This window comes from Eleginops maclovinus, chromosome 23, assembly GCF_036324505.1.
Source record: "Eleginops maclovinus isolate JMC-PN-2008 ecotype Puerto Natales chromosome 23, JC_Emac_rtc_rv5, whole genome shotgun sequence".
In the NCBI taxonomy this organism is placed as follows: domain Eukaryota; kingdom Metazoa; phylum Chordata; class Actinopteri; order Perciformes; family Eleginopidae; genus Eleginops; species Eleginops maclovinus.
The window spans coordinates 23,366,770-23,372,680 of NC_086371.1; the positions used below are offsets into that span (position 1 = coordinate 23,366,770).

At 42.0% G+C, this 5,911-nt stretch overlaps 1 long non-coding RNA gene across 1 annotated transcript; it reads left to right on the forward strand.

Annotated features, from left to right (window-relative positions):
- Positions 1–834: 834 nt before the first annotated feature.
- Positions 835–1,717, forward strand: LOC134859560 (uncharacterized). Its single transcript, XR_010165119.1, has 3 exons — positions 835–927; positions 1,098–1,187; positions 1,627–1,717. It is a non-coding gene; the product is annotated as an uncharacterized LOC134859560 (long non-coding RNA).
- Positions 1,718–5,911: the final 4,194 nt, after the last annotated feature.

Genomic DNA, 5,911 nt, shown 5'->3' on the forward strand with positions numbered 1-5,911 from the left:
GTATAGCACTTTTCATACAAGATTTGCTACCCAAAATGCTTCACATCAGTTAAATACACAAATGAGTATAAAATAGACTGAATAAAAGCAATGCAGAAAATAAAGGATAAAAGCAATGCAGACGATTACAAATATTGATTTCCAACAGCTACATTTAAACAAATATATCCAGACTTGTAACTCGGACTCGAGGACAGCTAATAATGACTCAGACTCGATTCGGACTCTTTTCGGGTGACTTGGACTCGGACTCGAAAAGCGTGGACTCGGCTTCAGGTCGATGAGGAAAAATGAGAGACCTCACAACTTGAGTGTAGGAGAATGAGAGCAGGTTCAAAGTAATAATGTTAAAAGTCTCTGCTTTCTGGGAAGGAAAATGATATTTTCCAGTATATTACAGGCTGGAGAATAGATAGTGACTATACTGTTTGGACCTACAGCCTACTGCTGTAACACGTATTTTGCTGAATACCACATGGTACACCATCTATGTTCAGTGTGTAGTAGACATATGGGACACAGATCAAGATTGCCAGAGAGTAGAGACAGTAAGGTTGCCAGCCTTTGACATTGTACACAGTGAGGCTAAAACATCACTAGCTACAGTGTGAACCCACATAATTCCATTAATACATTTTTATTTCAGTAATATCACAGCCACTCTATATTTACCTGAACCTTAAAACACATACCATACGTTACATTATCAATTCATATCAATGTCTTTTACAGGTTGTTCTCAAAGACTGTAAACCTGTGGAGCTGTGGGCCCATCAATGCTCGTGTGTGGCAGGGCTTGCACTATGCAATCATATTGCCGCATTGCTTTACCAGACCTCACATTACAGCCAGCAGGGAGCAACGGCTGTCCCCCCTACTCACAGCTGCACAGGATCTGAGCAGCAGTGGCACAGACCCAGAACCCAGGTGATGTTTCCAACACTACCAGAATTATCACATTATGTCATGTAAGTCTTGTTCCTTGTTTAACTTTCAATAAGGCTGAACATACAGCATCCTTTCATACGACAATATGTGATCTTATGAACTAAACTAAACTAAACGTTATTCAAAGTAAATAAGATATTATACAACAGTCGTTTCCAGGGCTTTAAGCGTGGTCCGACGAATGAGATGGTGGTGTTGTCAGCTAGGCCCAAAGAGAGAACATTGGCCGAAGGGATCAGGTAATGTGTAGGAATGGGTAGTATTTCTGCTACATGTATTAAAAATATGTACTTTGTATTTTTAGACTAGTTTATGATAATTGTGATTTGCACTTTACATTACCCTGTAATTGCACTGAATGTCCATACACAGACACACAACGACCTGACCTGTGCCCTTCCAGACATGTCAGTTCTGCGAGTGAAAGAGGTTTACCAAGGCATGGCAAGGGAAACTGCTTCGCTTATAACAACTATGGGAATAGCAGGGGAGGTACCGTTGGTGGACAGTGCCTTTGGTAAATCACAAGAAGGGAATGTTCTCTCCTATCAGCTTCCAGAATGGAGTCCACCAAAAACTTGTCCACATACCACTGCACCACCACGGCCATCCTTACCCCTTGATGACTACTGTCTGGGTCCATCAGAGTGCTATTTTGTGTTAACCTATCATCAACAGCTGCATATGAATTCTCTAGCAACATCAGAGGCCATGGCGCACCACATTGAGAAAACAGCACACTGAAGGAATGGCATCTACTAAGAAAGCCACGTGTGACTTCCTCTAGATTCAGGTAACTGTAAACTTTGTGACGTGACAGTCAGCACATTTTGTTTTTCTCGTCATTGTTGTTTGTATATGTATTGCTTATTTCTAGAGAGGTTTGCCATGTGAGAGGACAGTCCTCAGCACAGAGCCTGGCACTGAGAATTTTGCGGCCAGGCTATCAGAGTGGAGAAATGAAGAGGAGCCTCAGATGGAGTCCAAAGCAGTAGAAGAATACTGATGTGTTAAGAGGTAAATCCCTACCCTTGTGGTTTTATCATCCAACCCGATGCACCTTGGCTTGGCTCATCACCAGATGGGTTGGTGTATGACCCTAAAGCTTAACTTGTGTTTGGACTGCTGGAAGTGAAGTGCCCAAATGTGAGAAGCTATGTAGACTGTGCCTACCTTAGGGTCTCTGATGGAGTGTTACAGCTCAAGCAGTCACACAAACTACTGGCAGGTACAGGGCCAACTACTCGTCACTGGTTTGAAGTGGTGCGATTTTGTTGTCTTCGCCGAAGACGGCATCTTCATCCAAATCATACCCAGAGATGGGGGAGTCATAAGAACAATCAAACACAAAGTTGACTACTTGTACTTGTACTGTTATCTACCAATGCTTTTGGCTTGAAAATGTCCGTTATTAACTATATACTTCACACTGAGGGATCTGTACCTTTCCCTGTCAGTTTCACACTTTCAGTAAATACACTTACGTTTGTTTAACTGTCAAGCTGCTCTTCTTTATGGCTCCCAAAAACATTGTGTATTTCATTGTGGTCATTACAAACAGCAGTTATGCAGTACTATTTTTAAGTACTAATGAATTATAACCTCAAAACACACACACCGAGTAACACTTATAGGAAAATGTGTATTTTAATAAATTATATAACATAACAATTTCTATACATTTTAGAAAATGAAGAAACATAAGCGCCACAATTGTAAATGTGAACAATACATATTATTTGTAATGGTTGGTATGTACACGTCTTACTTGACTTAAGCCCTCTGCCCCTCTAGGGAGCATAGGCCACTGACAAAATGTCCTTCACCTCAGTCGGCCGTTGGCTGTTCTTTTGAGATCTCCCCAGTTGAGCCCACTCCCAGACTGCCTGGACACCTTTTCTCCAGCTGTTCCTGGGGCGACTTCTTCTTTTTTCCCTTGTGGGTTCCATTTCAGGGCTTGTCGGGTGATGTTTGTGGCAGGTTTTCAGAGGGTGTGTCCAATCCAGTTCCACTTTCTCTTTTGAATTTGTAAGTCAATGGGATCCTGGCATGTTCTTTTCCACAGGTCCACATTGTACAGATTTGTAAAGATGAACAATAAATCCTGAACCAAAATGTATGTTTGAACTGATTGGAGATTGAACTGATTGAAACGATTAAAGACTAAATGCTAAGCTCTCCACCTTCATCCTGACACCTCTACTTAGACCAGGCTGTCACAAGTGGACCACTCTGGTAGTTTAACAGGAGGCACGTGATGACATACAGCTGATTAATGTTCCCAAACATATTAAGGGGGATGACTGTGTCGAAAAATGTTTGCTCTTTCAGATATGAGAACTATTTTTTTAATGTTTTTACATTTGCTGTATATTCCTACAACGTAATATAGAATAGGCCATTACTGTGAAATGAATGACTGCTTACGGTTACGTGATAAAATCAAACAAATAAATTGTGTTAACATACCATGGCAGCACTTTGCTTTGCAGAGTCACCCTCTCCTGTTCTTGCTCTGGTGACTCGAACCATAAATTACAGCGAAGGTTCAATGAGCTGCCAGAACCGCATTAGGTGGTCATAAGACAAAAACCTGAAAATAGTAGAAATGTCATGCATATATTTCTTACATTAGCAGACATTTTGGGATGTGAATTTTATGTTAAATTTGAGTTTTACAAAAATGACTTAACGTAATTGGATTGAGGACAAAGTAAAAAGCCTGAACTTTACTTCTGTGTCTGATATTTGTTGAAGCTGTTAGCTGTGTGTCAACATTTACTTTTTTACAGTAAATGACTACTAAGCTAGGCCTAACTAATACAACTATATAAAAACTATTCATATAGCCTACAATAGGCTATTTACACAATCTTTTTTATAGCTATGTTACCTCACAAATGTGTATATGCCGCCACAACAACAAGCGACCTCGCACCGGAAGTTTATGGGCTGGCTTAGATTTTTGCGGAAGTTCCAAGTAACGTTCTATGCATATAGCGAATAGGGTGGACCTTCTGCTTCATTATTTTTCTTCTTCTTTTAATGGTTACTTGCAACCAGATGAACATTATCGTGTAGTATAGTGTGTGTGAGGTGTTCAGTAGTGAATGTGAGAGTATTTCAATAGTGGGAGTGTGAGGTTTAATTTTCAGTTGTTTGTGTGTGAGGTGCGTGTTCAGTAGTTAATGTGAGAGTATTTCAGTTGTGTGTGAGAGGTGTGTGTGTGTGTGTGTGTGTGTGTGTGTGTGTGTGTGTGTGTGTGTGTGTGTGTGTGTGTGTGTGTGTGTGTGTGTGTGTGTGTGTGTGTGTATGTGTGTGTGAGTATAACAGGGTCAATTATAGCAGTAATATGTCATGTAATATTTAGTAATATTTAGTGTTATAATTACCCAAAATCTGTGTTTTAACCTGACATGAGGAACTAGTGAGACTCAACTTATGTACCCCTACGACGACTTTTGGGGGTTACCCTCCTATAAAGGGGTGTTTCCCACGCTACCGCTGCCCTTTTGCTGTTGTACTACATGGGAGAGGTAAGCGACATTGTGGTTGTAGTAACTTACGCTGTTAAGCTAGGTTTATGGAATTTGTTTTACAGCTTTGACTTGCTGTGTAATATTCTAACATCTTCCTGTGTTGTTTGATTTGCGTAGAGGCTTGAAGTACACAAGTGTGATTGACGAAAGGATTTTGTTGTTCCCCTTTTCGCCGTCAGGTATGTTTTCCATGTTTTAATGTACCATGCCCTTTTGCTGTTGTACTACATGGGAGAGAGGCTTGAAGTACACAAGTGTGATTGACGAAAGGATTTTGTTGTTCCCCTTTTCGCCGTCAGAAATAAACGGAGATCGCCTCCAAAGACATTAATGGCCTGCAGCGTATTAATCAACACACAACGCAGAGAATACGAAAGTCCACCGGTTACATGTGCGTGAAGTTACATTTCCAGTTGTGTAAGTGTGAGATGTTCAGTAGTGAATGTGTGTGTGTGCAAGGCCAGATGTTTTCTGTAGTGTGTGTGCGAGGTGAGTTCGAATTTTGGCCTACACGGCCCCTCATAGTTCAGGCTGCGGTCTGCAAACAATCCAATGGAGTCAGCCATTTAACTCCGGTCCTGACTCCTCCACATCGCCAGATCTCAGACTCTGTCCCCACACCTCCTCCCTGCCTCGGACTCGTTCCTGCTCCTCCTGCTCCATCTATGTGCACATCCCTGAGCTCTCCAGCCCAGTCAGTCCCCTGCCCTCACCGCTCACTGGCTACCCTAGAGCTGCCGTGACCCCCCCATATTTTTTATTTACCAACCTTTTGCCGCCTCTCTCTGCTCTGCAGCTGGGTTCTAAGCCAGCTGTGACATCCGTAGCCAGATGACTGACAGAAACAGATGACAGTCGCTGTCTTTATTACATTTTAAGTCTATCAGCCCACAGTAGGATTGTATGCGTGCACTGCCTCACACAAAGGTCTCCTCTATAAAAACACTAAGATTGATTCACTTTAGATGAAACTATTATGGAAAGAACAATTGATGTGTCAGTCCCTCGGAACGTTTCATCCATCACTGTCCAATGGGCTTATTAGTACTTCACTATGAGGGAAATCCTAATTCACCCCTGGGGTAAAGACACGGCCGCTGACTGCTTTATTTCCTATGAAAACTATTATCGATAGCCTACTTTTCCCATTCATCTGCTAACTCATGCAGGACACAAACACAGGAAGTGCTCCTACACACACCCGCGCATGCACGCACACATACATAAACTTAAACAGATGCCCACACACACACCTGAGAAGAGGCAATTGCAAGCCATCTGCAAACGTTCTGTGAACCGGTGAAAAAAAAGTAATCAACAGCTTGTTCGACTGCTCATTACTTCTTCATTATGAAGCGGAAACAAACACTAAACACCTGAGCTTAGAGGCAAGCATTCTCCTTGACGCACGCACACACACACAC